General features: G+C 40.7%; 1 protein-coding gene across 5 annotated transcripts in view; it reads right to left on the minus strand.

The window, feature by feature from the left end:
- The window catches only part of CLCN5 (chloride voltage-gated channel 5), a 92,279-nt gene that overhangs the window by 43,279 nt on the left and 30,469 nt on the right, over window positions 1-18,531 (minus strand). The window contains exon 1 of one of the 5 annotated variants that reach the window (XM_033945443.1): window positions 8,272-8,427. The exons of the other annotated variants lie outside the window; for them this stretch is intronic. The gene's annotated coding sequence lies outside the window, so the exon portion shown is untranslated. Of the gene's footprint in view, window positions 1-8,271; window positions 8,428-18,531 lie in introns of those variants that run through there. 5 annotated transcript variants of the gene reach the window in all.

Raw genomic sequence — 18,531 nt, forward strand, 5'->3', positions numbered from 1 at the left:
CGAAGCCAACAAACAAGATACCCTGCAGCTCCTGAAGGAAAGTACTTCCATCACCAAAATGTCACAAGAAGCTGCCTCCCCCCCCCATCGCTAACCTACCAGGCCTCCAGCCTTACCCTCGCAGGCTCACTCTGCAGCGTTGGCACCTTTGGCTCCGCCTATGTCACCTCTTCTGTCAGCCAATGGCAGAGCGCTGCATGCTTTGGATCTAAGATAGCTGCCCTGGAGCGTGAGAGCGGGTGTCCTGAGGCAGCAGCAGCCGCCTTCTTGACCCTGGGGTCCGGGTAGACGGGCTGGGCCTCCGCCCGGACACTCGACCTCCAACATGATATGGCCACTGATCACAGCAAGCAGTTTTGGAAGAGGAGTGCCAAGCTTCCGGGGAGGTGAGTGAGGAGCTGGCCCTGGGGGGCGAGTGAATGAACTGCTGTCAGGCCTGGGGATGAGGCAGGAATCACCCGCCTCCAAGATCTGCTCAAGTCACCGTCCAATTTTAATAGACGCGGCAAGAGTTCTCAGGACTCAGAGGCAGCTCACTTATACAGAATTCTGCGCACGACATAAAAAAAAAAACTAAAAACCTTTCCACTGTTTCAAAACAATTGCACAGCACTTGATACAACCTTGAATTGTTTAAACATACTGTTATTTCTCTGTTAACTGTTTTGAATTTCTTCATATTGCTCAAAATATTCACTGAACCAAGAATAGCTAGTTATGGAAAACAGCCCCAAATTAGCTCTGTTTATATGAAATGAAGTTCATAATGAACTTTCATTAATTTATTCACTAAACTTCCACAAAAATATTTAAACTTCTATTCCTTTCTCTCCTCTCTTCTACCTTCCAAAGTATTTAGATCAATGCTGTCTTGTTAAAATGTTTATTTTATTTTTATTTTTCCTCTAACTCTACTTTTCACTTCTCTATTACCCTCCAGGTACTTTAGTTAGATTGTGAGCCTTCGGGACAGTAAGGGAATTTTTCAAGTACCTTTCTTATTTCTAATCTTAATGTATATTTTCTGTAAACCGCTTAGAACCTAACGGATGTAGCGGTATATAAGAAATAAATTACATTACATTACATTAAACTGATATTTAAAAAAAATTGGTTGTGATTATTCTGTGGTGTATACTGTATTATCCTGATGACATAACCATACTCCTCCCCTTCGATACCCAAGACCCTACCTCATTAGGCAACCTAAAAATAACACTGGAAGCAGTGGAAGAATGGATGTTAGACCATAAACTGAAGCTGAACTCGGAGAAAACAAAATTTCTACTACTTGAAAAGGATAAAACCCCTTCCATAACAGAATTTGAGGTAAACACCACCAAATACACCATACAGCCATCCCTAAAAATCCTTGGAGTATCGATAGACAGATGCTGTACAATGCAAGTCCAAATCAACAAAATCACCCAAAAAGCTTTTTTCACCATGCGCAACCTGTGTAAAATCAGAAAATTCTTTGACAAAGATCATTACAGGATCATAGTCCAATCCCTTGTCCTAGGTCTAGTGGACTATTGCAACATCCTCTACTTACCATGTCCCTTAAACTTGATAAAGCAGCTACAGACCATCCAAAATACAGCCCTTAGATTGATTTATTCACTTGGAAAATTTGACCATATCACCAATGCCTTCCTAGACTCACACTGGCTACCAATACGAGCCTGAATTCAATTCAAATTCTACTGTTTATTATTCAAGGCAATAAATGGAATTGCACCCACCTACCTGAACAACCGCCTAAACCAAAACTTCACACCCAGACTAAGGAGAACACAGATCCCATTCTCCTACCTACCACTCAAGGGCATTCAACGCAAGAAGATGTATGACGGCTTCCTAGCAACACAGGTGGCGAAGCTAGACCCCTCCATCTCTATTCTGTTGACAACCACATGCGACTTTAAATCTTTTCGAAAAGAAATCAAAACTCTGTTATTCAAAGAAACTATCCTGTCCGCTTATCCCCCTCCTCCATAACATCCCCCTTCCTGCACACTCCACCATATAACCAACCCTAATCTCCTCCCTCCCTACAAGTTTCCTCAAATGTCCCCCCTTCCTTAAATTTACCATCTTAGCCTCCACTATGTATCTAACCCTATCTCTTATCCTAGCCTCTCTATGTATCTTTCCCTAAAATTTGTAACTTCCTGGAAATGCCCAGCCATCTTCAATTGTAATCCGCTTAGAACTGCAAGGTACAGGTGGAATAGAAGTCTCTAATGTAATGTAATGTAATGTATATAAAGTCTCTTAGTCCCGGAGCAATATTTTATTTCTAATTCTTCATCATTCATTTCCAAAAACAGTATTAAAAAATAAAAATAAATCATATACTCAATATACAAATACAATAGACACTCAGTTATCTGGCACCCATGCGGATTGGTCAACCGAACAGGGCCATCCAAACCAGGTTTTGTCCCATTGCTTGTATGGAGTTGTAGTTTTCATTTTGCTCATAGACTTCCAGAATGTCAGAGCTACAGATCTCTACATGTCATGGCGCAAAACCAAATCTGCCTGTCTGCCTGCCCTGTACCCTACCCCAGCCTTCCACTAGACCACTAGACGGGGACAGGGTACACAGAGCCTGGCAGGGAGAGGGGACAGGGTGCAGAGCCTGGTAGGGAGAATTTGGTTCAGAATGCTTTTTTTTCTTGTTTTCCTCCTCTAAATCTTGGGTGCGTCTTATGGAGCGAAAACTATGGTAATTGTTAACAGGTTGGGGGGGGAGATTGGAATGGCAGACCTAGGATTGGCTCCATATGATACAGAATTCTTCTAGTTTGGGACAAAGTTAGAGGGCATGTGCTAACTTATCAGATGGATACTATGGTTTGTTAGGGCTCAGGTTAATCTTGTTAAATCATACTAAGTTTAGGTGTGTACTTATTTGTATTGGTTGTTATCTGGGAGGTATTAATGGGAGTCCTGCCTGCCTATATCACCTCTGGCTTGTTCTGGTTTTTCAGACTTAATGAAGGAAAAGTTAGTCAAGAAATGTATGACATTTGGTGCAACAGAAAGGTAGTATAAAAAAATTCAAATTAAGTTAATCAAGTATAAAGAAATCACTTTATATTTTCTTTAACCTTTACTGCTGTCCAAAATAATTCAGAGCCAAAATCAATACAATTACTATATTTATAACATCTGAAACCAGATGCCAGCGAAAAGAAAAATCTAATAAGAGATTGAGATAAAACATAGCACACACCTTCCGCACAGTAAATGTAAGTAAGTAAGTGGTATGCACTTTAATTTGGTGGTTATAAAAGTAATGAAGGTCTGAAGTGTCCCTACAGAACTGACTGACCTGGGTCAAGTCACTTAGGGGTTCATTTTCAAAGCACTTAGACACATAAAGTACCAAAGTAACCTATGATAATTTGTGTCTAAGTGCTTTGAAAATAAAGCCCTACATTTCACTAAAGTCAGCCATCTCAGTCTAAGCACTTAACTTTCTCTTGCTCTCCTTTTTATTACAACATACTCAAATCAGTCTTTAAGAAACTTATCAAAAATGGGCCCAAGTCATCTCAAAAGCTTAAGCAGCAGATCATCATTGGATAAATCTACTATTGAACTAATAAAGGTATCATGAGCTACAAACTGCAGAAACCATAGGAACAATAAAAGGACAATTTTCAAAATCATTTGCCCATGTAAGCAGTAATGCACACCATAAATTAACCTGTCTGAAAAATGTCCTCAGAATGGCTAAAATATACTCCTGGGGCTTGCAATGTACATACAATACTTCTAATAATAGCACCCACCACCACCCAAGGTTTCAGGACCAAAAAACCCTGTAAATTTACTCAAATCCAAATATAGATTCCTCCAATTGTCCCCCTGGAATATGTGGCATTTTCTCCCACCCTCCCTCCCATGAAGACTGGATCTTTCTTGCCACTTCTTCCCAAGGTTATGGCATTGGGCTGGTACAGGGCCTTGAGCATTCAAAGATGTTCAATGCCCCACACCAGCCTAGCCATAATCTTGAGAAGAGGTAAGGCAAGAGATCGTGACATTGTGGGGTGGGATGGTGGAAGGTTAAGGAGAGAAACAGTGGTCATTGTGGGAGGAGGGGCAGAGGAGAGAAATGGTGCTTCCATTAATAGCCCACTCTAAACTTCAGAAAATCCCATGTTTCTAATAACAGGACATTTATTAAAACCAATATGGTATCTAATATAATAAAATGGTAGGACGCGCATACGCACTAAAAAAATCATGTTCCCTGATCCGTCACGGAAACACGATTGCGCATACGCGGGTTTTACGTCACCGACCTCTGTTCCTCCTCCACCATGCCACGTCAGCCAGTGTCCGCCGCCGGCCTCGAGCTCCTGGGGGCCGGCGGCGCGAGCCGCCCGACCGCTGCTGAGGCCCCGCCTCCCGCCCTACACGGCGACTACAAAACGCTGAGGCCCTACACGCTGACTACAAAACAGACCCGGCCCTACAAAACGCTGAGGCCCGTCTTCCGCTTCCGACCTACATGGCGCCGCCAGACCCGGCACCACAAAACGGCCCTCACATCCGCGAACAGGGTTGCCATGGAAACAGAGGGGATCAGGAGCTAAACAGAGATTTAAAAAAACAAACAAACAAAAACAACAGTGCACAAGGACAGAGACACACAGACACTCACAGAAGGACAGGGGGCTAAAGAGACAGATTGAAAAAAATAACAAAACACTAAGGAGAAAGAGAGACACAGGTAAGGAGTGCTGCTGGGCAGGGGGAGCAGGGAAGAGGAACAGGGGAGCAGGGAAGAGGAACAGGGGAGCAGGGAAGAAGTGCTGCTGGACAGGGGGAGCAGGGAAGAAGTGCTGCTGGACAGGGGGAGCAGGGAAGAGGGACAGGGGGAGCAGGTAAGGAGTGCTGCTGGACAGGGGGAGGTAAAAGGAAGGGAGAAGACCTACTGCTGGACAGGTGGAACAGGCAAGGGGTGATGGTTGACAGCCGAGGAAAGAGAGAGACAGAAAGCGGCCAAGAGGAGAGAGAGAAAAAGAAAGAAAGAAATAAAGACACACACATCTATTCTAGCACCCGTTAATGTTTAAAGACTAGTTTTTAATAATATTAGAAGAGAGGTGTTCTTGACGTAGCTTAGATGTGGAGTAATGTGCAGAGAAAGACATTTTTAAATCTGTAGGTGCATTTTCTCCCCTCTCTGCCTGAGAAAAGAGGGCAAAGTCTGCTGGCACTTGTCAGCTGGTGCCCACCAAAGCAAGATATATTGAAAACTGGTCCCTATACATTTCTTAGTTTCTTCCTTCAGTTGTTCACCAAGGCAAGAACTGGCAAAAGCTTTAAACATCCTTCAAAAAGAAAACAAAAGGAAAGATTCAGGTTTTCATTTGAAGAGGACAGGGCTTTTTATTGCTTACCAGAAGCCAGTTACTTCCCATTAGATAAGACTGTGCAGTTAAAAGTGCATTAAGCTATCTGCTCTGAACAGAAGACAAATGCTAAAGCTAGTGAAATAATAAAGCAAGGGAACTAAATAATGGATGGAAGTATCCCCTCTCCCTTCACGTGGCGCTGAGGTGAACAAAGACAACCAGAAAGATACAGCTGTATAGGCAGGTTAGAGATTTGTATTCTTAATTGCAGTTATATTGCATCCCTGATTATAAACAGCAAGCAAGTTTTCTTTTTTCCAGTGGGTAAGAGCCCAGGCCCGACACTTTTCTTCATTTGTTTCTTTTATTTTCCCTACTCCTCAATTTTGTTGTTTTTATTTTAAAGATATAAAACAAATGACACTGAACATGAAAAATAACCACTGCACACCCGTATGGAGGGAGAAACAAAACACTTTAAGAATTCTAAAAATTCTGCACCAAACTGATAACAGCAGGAATAAAAAAAGATGTTCCCTAAACCTTACCTTTCTCCTCCAGAACTGCAAACACAAATGCTAACAATGGAATAAGATGGTCTTCACTCTAATCCAGTGAGTAAAAGAATGTGGATTATGTAAAAATTTAAATAAATATAAAGAAACAAACAAACAAAAGAATGTGATGACTACCATAAATAAACAACCCTAAGGCAACCCTAAGGCAATAGTACAGATATCATTTAGAAGATCTGTTCTTCCTCTCTAAGATATAATACTACATTAAACCATACTTAAGATCTCTTTCCTTGCCAAATGAAGCCTTCCAAAACCTTCAAAAAAAGAAACAGAACTGCTTAGATATGCTAAAGATTGTTGAAGAAAAAGAAAAAGTTTGGGGAGGAATCAGTTATTTTAATAATCCTGAACTTACCTAATGAAGACATCATTTTCTCTCCTGAGTTTCTCAGATCAGACAATAATTTTAAATACTCTTTGGAGTTCTTCCTGTACTTTACAATTAGGTCATTCCTTTCTACCTGTTTTATAATTTTATTATGTACATTGCTCTATGCACATGGTATTAAGAGCGGTATATTAAGCACTAAATCAACCAACCATAAAGATGACTAATCACTTACACCTCTTTCTAAAGCACAGCAAAAGTACCCTTTTCCTAAATCTTTATTTTATTTTGTTATCTTTATTTTGCAACTGCAATTGGGAGGGTGTTTTTTGGATCATGCTTTATAATACACCACAGCCCAGCAAAAAAATCCACTCTCTTACTGCATAATTTGATGACTAATACCGCAACAGTTCAGCAATGAAAGAGTGAATGGATTCTAAAGAACTGTAACAAGCATGCAAATAGGAAGTATAGGTCAGGACCCTGAAGGAGTGCAGAGCAATCATATCAACAAAGTAAAAAATAAAAAAAAGCATAAACTTAAGCAGTCCATCTTGTTTGCCTGGAACTATTTATGTTCACTAGTGCCAGTACAATGTGACATTCAGGAAACTTATGCAGTTCAACTGCAAACCTTAGATCAGGCTATCTGCAGACCAACAAATCATTAACAGATTAATGCTTTGAACTGCAAAATAATCAAATTTCACATGAGTGAATGCTGACTGGTCAGAAGACCTAACAAACAAACATCTTTGTATCTTGAGTATTTTTTTTTATTTTTTATTCCATGCAAAACTGCTTCTTCACTAGACTGCACAGCCGAACAATTTATAATGAAATGTCACAAGGTATAAGGTATTGTCAAATAATACAGTTTTCAGATGTATAACTGTCTCCTTATTAGTTTACTTTCCCAAGAGATTTCTCAGCATAATAAAAAAGTTAAAAGGTTGTTTTCTGCTGTTGAGAAGACAGGGAAGTGCAAGCAATGTATAGGAAGATTAGAGCAAATATAATAACCCTCTTCCAGTCTGAGAGCCTTAGGCAATGAAAATATTCTGGAAAACAGTTTGATGAAAAATCAACCAGTTAGATGAATAATCTTTTGCAAGACATTTGGACCTGTAAGATTAAGGTATAAAGAGAATTTAAAATTGCAGTAATTTTCATAACATCGTGGGGTTTCTATATTAACCACCAGTGTTACATTAACAGTACTAAGCAGGAATCCTTGAATCCTGTGTGTACGCTCCCAGTCATTTTGTGCATATTAGTAATGTCAAATAAGTTGTAGATAGTACCTTTGATATGTCTTTAAGACATATCAAAAGCTACAGATAAATGTCCAGGATTCAGCAATTTTGTTACCATTCTAAGCTCATACTGTAATTCAGTGCTTTTATTTGCTTTCACGTGCATTTCTCTTTACTCTCAGAACTGGCAGAGTATATCCAAGAAATCCTTGAGAAGATGAACAGTGGGCATCCAAGCACTACCCAGAAATCCTACGCTTCTTGTCTCTTCCACCACTCCTCGCAAACCTCATATCAATCTCCTAATAGTAAAGGTAATCCAAATGACAGTGCAGAAGCAAAAAGAAACATATCTGTTTATAAAGGGAAATCTAAAAAAGGCAGCAGCCCATTGCTAGACTATACTACTCTCCTATCTGTATGATAAGGGGCTGCTAATATTGCTATTCAAACCTGCAGAGAATTGTTATCATTTTTTTTCCTTACGATTCCTGGAAAACTGTTGTCTTTCTAGAACAGAGACTTCCTCCTTCCTTCTCTCCTTATGTACATACTGTCCATTAAAGTGTGTCTTTTCTTCATAACAAATCAGAATTGAATATGCAGAAAGTCACAAAGTCTATCTTCCTTTTGATTCATATGTTTTCCTTCCTTTTAGTTTAGTAGGCCTAGCCTTCAGTAGTATACCACTTTCATTCACTCTTCCCAGCCTGCAATCTACTTACCTTAGTTCTACCTTTTATTTCCTTTTCTCCTATCTGAGGACCGCTATCTTGTGTTTCCTCTTCAGTACCACACAACCTCATCACAGATCACCAGCTGGTAAAAGTTCCTTAAAGCAGCATATGCTGCACATCTCCCCTTTCCATTACAGAGTACTGCCGACAGCACAGGCTGCCCCAGCTTGCTTGCACTCTGCATGATGTCATTTGCTCAGTCACATGACTTGACCCTTGGACCACAGCTTGCAATAAAAGAGCTGAGCAAATCATTTAAAGCCACAGTATCCCTACTCAGATTTGAAAAAAATACAAAGTGAGCTCCAAGAACATCATGCCACACAAAAGTCATCTCAAACAGCAACAAACACTTAGAAGCAGAAAAAGGCTACCAGATCTCCTTTCCTACTTACAAAGCTGGTGTTAAAACATAATGGAGCCCAGGGAAGAAAATTTGGGAAAGGGTGATCAAGCCCACCAACAGGCTATAGCTCCTACAAATTCAGACAGCCTTAGGATCCCCTAATGGCATGCCACCTAAAATAAGTCCTGCCTACTTACTAAGGGCCCAATGCAGTAACTTTGCATTAGAACCATTTGCTACAGCTCAGTGTGTGGCTTTCTGATGCAAGCATAAAAAACAAATTTAGCTCCAAAATGCCATAAGGAAATAGGATGTGCACAAAAAAGTATGTCAGCTTGAAGCACATACTGAATACATTCACTCACAGGACTGTTAGAAGCGACTACATCGAATATGCAAAACAAAAACTGTATAGGCACCCAGAGTTGCTTGTGCATACTATCCACACGTCCTGGAATGCTAATCTGTGCATACAAGTTTTGCAGAATCAACATTATTTATGTCCAGAACAACATTCCAGCACATGTGTGGATAATATGCACATGCAGTTTTGAGTGCTGATCCAATTTCTGCAATGCCAACAATATTTATTGGTATATGGGGAGTTGCATGTCCACACTGAAATGCTATTTCATGTATAAACAATATTATTCTGCACATTTCTTAACAGTCTCTAGCACTTTACTTTGCTCTAGCACACCGCCCCCCTCAGTTTCTCATCCTTGCTGGGGGGGAGGGGTTCTTTTCACTGATCCTCCTTCAAAAGGAGCCAGGATACAAACTCTGGATGTCTACTACGCTGCAGTAAAAAGCAAAAACAGGAATGAAATCCTTACTAAATGTTGACCATAGAAGAATGATTTAACCTTTTACTCCTCCTCAGACCGTGTGTTGAAGTCCCAAAAAATACTGCATTCAATCTTTGTGTCTTCTGTGCACTTCTTTACATCTGCCTTCATTACCACAAGATTTAAACGAATTGTGGGTGCGCATGGTAGCACTCAAAATAGGCTTTTGTGCAAAGCTTAGCTTTTGTGCCCAATCACACTTTATTGCATTGATCCTGCATAGTGTAACCCACCTAGAATCGGCGGGATATAAAACCACATATAACATATCTGCTACAGGAGAAAAGGGGGAGGGGCAGTTAGAAAAGATCAATTCCTTAACTACTATGGCTGAGCGCAGTGTTTCTAAACCTGTGGTACACATACCCCAGGGGGTACGCAGCCTGGCCACTGCCAGGGATCTCTCCCTGCCTCTCGCCAGGAATCCTTGCCTGCGCCCACCCCCCGCCCCCCAACACTGAAGCCACCGTTGTCAGGATACCTCCCTGCCACCGTCAGTATGCCTCCTGCAAAGCTGGCCCAGAGCCAACATGCTCCATCCCTCCACCAGCAGAAACTCAATAGCAGGGCCGCTGCCGAAGCGGACTGCTGGGCACGATGGACCACTGGTCTGACCCAGCAGCGGCAATTCTTATATTCTTATGAGACTTCCCCCGATGTCAATTCTGAAGTCAGAGAGAAAGTCCCAGGCCAGACAATCGCCTGGCTGGCCAAGGATTTTCTCTCCGACGTCAGAATTTACGTCGGGGAGAAGTCTCGTGCGCCGGAGTTTCTGCTGGGGGAGGGATAGAGCGTGTTGGCTCCGGGTCAGCTTTGCAGCAGGTGTGCCGATGGCAGTAGGGAGGCATCCCAACGACAGCAGCTCCAGCGGGGGGCTGGGGGAGGGGCAGGCAGGCTTCAGGTTGGCTTCAAGGGAGGGAGGAAGGGAGTGGGACAAAGGCTGGAAGGCAGTGAGGGGGCACGAACTCAGGACACAGAAGGAAGGGAGGGAAGGGAGGGGGTATTAACGTGGGACACAAGGGAGGGAGGAAGGAAGCACTAACTTGGGACATAGGAGGGAGGGAATAGAAAGGGACAATTGTTGGGCCTGAATGTGTGAGTGAGAAGGAAAGAAATGGTGCACATGGGGAAAGGAAGAGGAAAATTGGGCATAGAGAGAGAGGAGTGAGGTGGAGATGCATGGGGAATAGAAGGATGAGAGGGAGAAATATTGGATATGGTGGGGGAGAGGGAACATAGGGATAGATGGAAGGGTATGCAAGGGGGAGGAATGTTGGGTATAGTGATGGAGGGAGAGATGTGGCATGGTGTTAGAGAGGGGTGATAGAAGGAGAAATGGGCATAGGGCTGGTGGGCAGTGGTGAAAAATAACCGGGGGGATGAGAAAGGAAGAAAAGTTGGACTCATGGAGGGACAGAGAGAGATGTTGGTTGGGGAATGGAATGAGGTCTGGAAGAAAGGAAGCATGCAGGAGGCAAAAAGAAATAAATATTGGATGCACAGTCAGAAGGAAGTGCAACCACAACTCATGAAATCACCAGACAACAAAGGTAGGAAAAATGATTTTATTTTCAATTTAGTGATCAAAATGTGTCAGTTTTGAGAATTTATAATCTGCTTTCTATATTTTGCACTATATTTGTCTATTTTTCTATAGTTGTTACTGAGGTGACATTGCATATTTTAAAGTCACCTGCTTGACCTCTTTGAAAACTCCCCAAATATAAATGATAATTAACATTTTCTCTGAATATAGTGTGTTTTGTGGGTTTTTAAAAAATAATTTTGTGGTTACCATTATGCATTAATAAGATTATATTGTATGTATATGAAAAATGGATGGAAGAAATTGCATTACAATTAGTACTATTATTATGGGGGTGGAGTCAGGGGCGGAGTTTGGGTAGGTCTGGAGCAGAGTTTGGGTGGGTCTGGGGCAGAGCTTGGGCGGAGGTACTCGATTGGTATTTGTTAGGCTTAGGGAGTACTTGGCTTGAAAAGGTTGAGAAACACTGGTTTAGCATATCAATGGTTCTACACTTCTAAAACTCATCTTTAAAAATATGCCTATCATGGGGATGAGATTTTAGATGACAGACTATTAAGAGTATTAACTTTATTGTTCTGAATCTACCCTTAATCTCTTAATTCCTTCTACCAGAGGTTTCAATACACTTAAAAAAAATTCTTTATATAGCTTCTCATAAAATATTTACAAGCCACACTTCTCAAGTTTCAAGTTTAATCTTTATTTGATGAATCGCTTATAACAATATCTAAGCGATGTACAGTATAAAAACCATCAGAATGTGGTAATACATTTAGTTTACAAAAGTCAATTAAAAGACAGATAATGTTGGACAAACAGGAAGGGGTGGGAAGGAAGGGGAAAAGTTACAATTTTGTTTTATGTTAGAAATTTACATCAAAAGGAGAGCACATTAGGTAGTAATGGGTTAAGATGATATAAGAAGAATGTGAAAACCTAAAATGTTATGAATTATGAATCGAATGCGTCTTGAAATAGATATGTTTTTAAAATTTTCTTAAACGTGACGAGGTCTGTTTCGTTTTTAATATAATTAGGAAGGGAGTTCCACAATGTAGGGGCTTTCACAGAAAACATATCGTTTCGTCTTGTGCCTATGATTCTTAGTGAAGGGATTGAGAGCAATTGTAATGAAGAAGATCTTAAAGAACGAGAGGATTTGTATGGGACAATCATTTTTGCAATATATTGGGGTTCGTTGAAGCTCAATGTTTTGTAAACCAAAAATAAAATTTTAAAGGTAATTCGATGAGTTATGGGAAGCCAATGTGATTTGATTAATAAAGGGGTAACATGGTCAAATTTCTTTGCATTGTGAATTAATTTGACTGATGTATTTTGGATGATTTGGAGACGTCTATTTTCTTTTTGAGTTATGTTGATTAGGAGAGAATTACAGTAGTCCAATTTAGAGATGATAAGAGAGTGAACTAAAATATTGAGTGATTTAGCATCTAAGAAAGTAGAAATTGAACGTAAGAGCCGTAATCTGTAAAAGCATGATTTAACTATTTCGCTGATATGGTCATGAAATGATAGATCTACATCTATTATTACACCGAGGATTTTCAGCTTAGATACCGATTCTATAGGAGTGTTATCAAGTGTGAATGGTATGTTTTGAAATATATCTCCCTTCCAAGTGAAAAGCATAGTTTTTGTTTTTTGGATGTTCAAGGCCAGTTTGTTATTGTTTAACCAGTTTTTCATTTTTTCTAATTTATCATTGATAATTTTTATTTCTTCTGCGTTTTCTGGGTTGAAAGGGTGCATGAGCTGAATGTCATCAGCGTATGAAAAGGTTGTAAATCCTAGTGACTGTAACATGGTGATAAGCGGGGATAGAAAAATGTTAAATAGAAGAGGAGATAATATTGATCCTTGTGGAACTCCAGAAGATAAAGAGAAGTTTTGAGAATAGGAATCATTGAATTTGACTCGCGAGATACGATCTGACAGAAAAGATGTTAACTATTGTAAGACTTGACCTTCTATCCCTAATGATTGCAGACGATTGAGAAGAATTTCATGATCTACGGTATCGAAACTGCAGATAGGTCTAGAGCACAGGTGTCGAAGTCGGTCCTCGAGGGCCGCAATCCAGTCGGGTTTTCAGGATTTCCCCAATGAATATGCATTGAAAGCAGTGCATGCACATAGATCTTATACAGATTCAGTGGGGAAATCCTGAAAACCCGACTGGATTGCGGCCCTCGAGGATCGACTTTGACACCCCTGGTCTAGAGAAAAGAGTGCTACAGATTTATGATGGTCAAGAAAGTAGTGAATATTTGTGATGAGACCGATCATAGAGTATTCAGTGCTATGATGTTTTCGAAAGCCTGTTTGGTTGGGATGTAACGCGTTAGAGGATTCAATGAATTCTGAAAGCTGTTCAAAAACTAGTTTTTCAGTCAGTTTCATTAGGAATGGTAAGTTTGAAATGGGGTGGTTCTAAAACAATAGGGAATATCTCCAGCTTATCTGCAGGGCATGCTTATTAGGTCCACCATGTCTCACTTCAGAAGGATTTCTGATGAGATAACCAAATACAACATACTCTCCATCTCAGATAATTTAATCAGTGTACCACACAAACAAATATCGATGAACATTGTTCAAAGATGCACAAAGGGACAATAGCTACTACCATTGAAGCTTTGAAGGCTGGTGTTTCAAGTTTATTAAGTTTCAGGTTTATTAATTTTTAATATACCGACCATCAACTAGTATCTAGCCGGTTTACAATAAAATGATAAAATAAGAATAGGAGAAATGCTTATAAAAAGTAATACTTATGAGTAAGAAGAGGGTGTGTACATAGAAGACAATTTACAATAACAAACATGATGGGGCGCTAGAGGGCGCGATAAGGAATGGCGGCGTAGTCAGTGAGCTCCGGCATTGAAGACTAAATAATCAATAAATAATCGGTGATATCCTCAAAGGAATATCAAAAAAATCAGCCCTCTGTCTTCCTTATATCTGATGGCTTCGTCTAAGGTAGGCAAACGCCACAAGCCCGAGCCTACCTCTCCACAAAAAGCAGCGGACGACAAATCCGAGCCGGAATCCACTCAGGCACTATTAGCTGAGCTGCGGGCTATGAGGGAGGTAGTCAACGAGACCAAAGAAGACACTTCGGAAATTAAACAAGACTTAACATCGCTGAAGACAGACATAGTGCAATTATCTACCAGACTGGATGTAGTCGAAACCGCTCAATCCTCTGCACAGGCTACCATTAAAAGCATGCAGGGTCAGCTGAAAAAAGTTCCTCAGCAGGAAAAAGACCTGGAGTACCTTCAGCTTCGCTCGCGCCGGAACAACCTGCATGTCCTTGGGGTACCTGAGGGAAAAGAGGGAGCCGATATATTATCCTTTATGGAAAAATTAATTCCTGACATCCTCAACCTACAATTTACGAGAGAGTTCGAGTTGGAAAGAGCCCACAGAGTGCCGTCGTTTAGACCAGCGAATGCCAGGTATCCCAGGGCTATTACTGTTCGGTTCCTACGCTACACGCAGCTATCAGAGGTCATGCAGCGAGCGAAGCTGAAGTCGCCCATCAAATTGGACACTCATACCATACTCTTTGTTCCGGATCTTACTAAGAACGCAGCGCTTAGGAGGAAACAACTGCTCTCATATCGACCGAAGCTCAGAGAGCTCAAAGCGCAATTCGGCATGCTTTTCCCTGCCACGATGCGAGTTACAATTAACAATCAAATCAAAAACTTCACAGACTCCCAGCTTCTATCGGATTTCCTTGAGGATCTTCAGCCAACCACCATAGACAGAGTTTAAAGCGTTTCACTGCCTTATGAAGACCATCAGAGCCCTTACATTTTGTTTATGAATACTGCAAACGGCATGGCGGCCATATTCTTGTCACCACATGGAAGCTGCTTCTTCAACCTCCAGATCCAGGCTTGGCGGGAACTTCACTAACACATGTTTGCATTCGCCCATTCCTGCCTTCTCTCCTTCCTTTTAACTTTATGAATTTTTGTCTGGACCTTTCATATACATTAGTTTAATTGTCTACTTGTTGAACACTTTACTGCTCCAACAGAAATTTTAATAATTTGTGACTTTTCCTGGGTTATGCACAGGCTATATGAATTATTTCCTGTCGCTGAACAATAGTATTAATTGCTTTAGTCTTTGCTGATTGGTTTTTTATGCTGCACCATATATGTTCGAGCTTATGAATTAGACAGATTTATTACTTATTACTAACATTATAGTCCCTCAATTCTCAGCGACCCGCTGCACTTTCTCTTTCTCTTTATGCTGCATATTTGTCTTGTCTCCTTTGTCGCTTTTGTATGTCATATCATTTTACAATTCTTCCTTTAATATGTTTCTGTCCTTTATCGTCGTTTTATTGATTCACCTATTTGCTGGGTTTTGTGTATGTTGTTGTAATCGCCCCGATTCTCATGAACTATCGTTGCTCAATCCCTGCTTGCATTGCTTTCACTGGTTTGCGCAAATGACTCTCTTTCCATGAAATAGTCACCTTTTTATGCTTAGTTGACCCCACATCTGCTGCTATTTTACTACCAATTTTAATTTTGTAATGTCTGAATATGTCGCTCCGATGCCTCCTCTATCTCTTATGAATTGTTTATGAATTTCTCGCTCCTTCCCTGTTCGGCGTGCTGCTTTTAATAATAGATTTCAAAGCCCTTATTAATCATTTCAACTTGTCTTGTCTTCTGTACGTCTATAGTTTTGTGCTATTCTTTATTAACTTTAGCTTGCCTGATATGCTGCTACGAATCCTTCTTCCCCCTTATGAATTTTGCTCCCTCTTCCTTATATGCAATGTTATTTCAATGTCTAATTCCCTTTATGAATTGGCACCTTAGGCAACTTTTCTGTCCTTCTTCCTAACGATTCATTTCTCATTATAATCATATTACTCTGTCCATCTGATGTACTGTAATTTTCTCATACCTTAAATGTGCTTCTGCATCATTAATTCCATGCTCTGATTCACTTACTTCCTGTTCTTATTAAATGGCTGTTGTGATCTGTAATATTATTCCCCTGCTTCAAAATCAACTATTTAGGTATGTCTCCTGCCCTTCTTTTGCAAACCTTGGTATTATGTCTATTTGCACCATGCGCTTTATTTATTTTTCGCATATAAGCACTTTATTTGGATACTCTTTACCATATGATGTGGGTTACATGCGAATGTGCGTTACTTCATCTAATAAGACCATTGTAAGCCAAGTTATAGCTAACTGCTTTATGCATAAGTGCTGACATGCTGAACTTGATCATGCCGCTGACACTTTATTTCAACTTTCCTTCGTTAAACTGTCCATGGGGGGTCTCTCTTGGTCTTCTTACCTGGTTGCTCTCTTTGGCTGACATCCTCTTACTGTTATAGTGCTATACCAGTGTTTTTCAACCGCTGTTCCGCGGCACACTAGTGTGCCGCGAGATGTTGCCTGGTGTGCCGCAGGGCCGCCGGGCCCGGAGCTGACAGGGGGCCCGAGGCAGGGGCGCCAGTAGCTCGCCAAGGCAAAGTGAGTCGATCACCCAGGACTCACTTTGTCTTGGCGATCTAATCTATCGAGACGATAAGTCTTCTTCTCCATGACGTCAGTTCTGCAGTCGGAGAGGAAGTTCGGGCCAGCCAATCGCTGCCTGGCTGGGCGGAACTTCCTCTCCGATTGTAGAATTGACGTCAGGGAGAGCATGCGTCGGCGTCGGCTTTGGGGCCTGTTATCCATTGGTGGGTCCTGTTCCCCGATGGCAGCGGCAGTGGCAGTGGCTTGGGGAACGGCAGGGAGAAAGAAAGAAAGGGGGCAGGCAGGGAAACAGAAGGAAAGAAGAGAAACAGAAAAAAATAAAGAAAGGTCAGGGAGAGAGGAAGAAAAAGTTGGGGGAGGGAATGAGGTGTGGAGGAGAGAAAACATACAGGCTGATAGAAGGGAAGAAAGATTGGATGCACAGTCAGAAGAAGAAAGTGCAACCAGAAATCACCAGACAAGGTATGAAAAATGATTTTATTTGAAATTTAGCAAAGTGGAGGCAGTATTACCACAGTTTTCAAAGGAATTTGCCCAAATAACTTAATAGTTAACTGGGTAAATTCCCAGAGATGAAAACTTCCCTTCACTTACTATGCACAGTTCTGAATTTATATCTGCTGTCTATATTTTACAATATGGTCACCTTTTACTAAACCGCAATAGTGGTTTTTAGCGCAGGGAGCCTATGAGCGTCAAGAGCAGCGCTGGGCATTCAGCGCAGCTCCCTGCGCTAAAAACTGCTATTGTGGTTTAATAAAAAGGATGGAGGGTATATTTGTCTATTTTTGTATGCTATAAAAACCAAATACAGAGAGAGACTGAGAGCTGTTGACGAAGAGCTACGTGTGTGTCTTTCTTCGATTCCAGCCAGAATATCAGCTTTGTGTTCAGCCAAACAGGCCCAGGTTTCGCACTGAATAAAGTATTTTATAATTTTTATTTCGTAATAAAGTAATTATAAAATACTTTCTTTGTGTTTATTTGATTCCTATTCAAGAGAATTACTTTATATATAGTCAATATAGGCAGAGAGTTAAATTTTTTAACATTTTCTAATGGTGGTGTGCCTCGTGATTTTTTTCATGAAACAAGTGTGCCTTTGCCCAAAAAAGGTTGAAAAACACTGTGCTATACCATGTAGGTATTTACGTGCTACTAGTTATTATCTACGTGCTGTTATTTTATTATTGAAGCACAGTAATTCTGTTGATTTTTACAATGTTATCACTTCAGCTGATTTAAAATCTTTATTAATGTTACTATTTCACTTATTTGAGTTAACACATTACCCGCACAGGGCTTCAAGGTTTTGATACATGAGGATATCCTACTTACCTTGTCGGTGTACTGACTGTGTTTCCCTTATGCTCTCTCTACCCGTAGGGGTTCACTGTACAATGTCCTTTTTAGGACATTACAGTTTGTGCGTGCTTTTGAACACTGTATTGTTTTCCAACCGATGTATGTGTCACTATATGCCACACTATATACAAGGTGTTATTATCACCAGGTTATTCATCTCCTTTGATATTCATTTTTCTCCTGCTAAATGGTAAAAATCATATCCTTAAATGTCAAAGGGTTTAATAATCCCATTAAATGAAAAAAGATCTTAGATTACGTCTCTAAAAAATCTCCAGTCATTGCCTGTTATTGCCTCACCTGCTTCTCAAAAAAAAAATGGCACGGCCGTGCTGATTAGAAAATGTGATCACATCAAACTATTATCGCATTCCACTGATACTGAAGGGCGTTAGATATTCGCTAAACTTCTCATTCATCAGAAAGAGCTGACATTGATAAATATATATGCTCCCAATCAGGACAAGCCTGAATTTTTCGACTGCCTCTTGGCTTCTATACTAGAAGATAAATCTCAATCTCATATATTAACAGGTGACTTTAATTTAACACTTGACCCGATGGTTGACAGAAAATCGGCGGTTAGCC

This window comes from Geotrypetes seraphini, chromosome 5 (assembly GCF_902459505.1).
Source record: "Geotrypetes seraphini chromosome 5, aGeoSer1.1, whole genome shotgun sequence".
In the NCBI taxonomy this organism is placed as follows: Eukaryota; Metazoa; Chordata; class Amphibia; order Gymnophiona; family Dermophiidae; genus Geotrypetes; species Geotrypetes seraphini.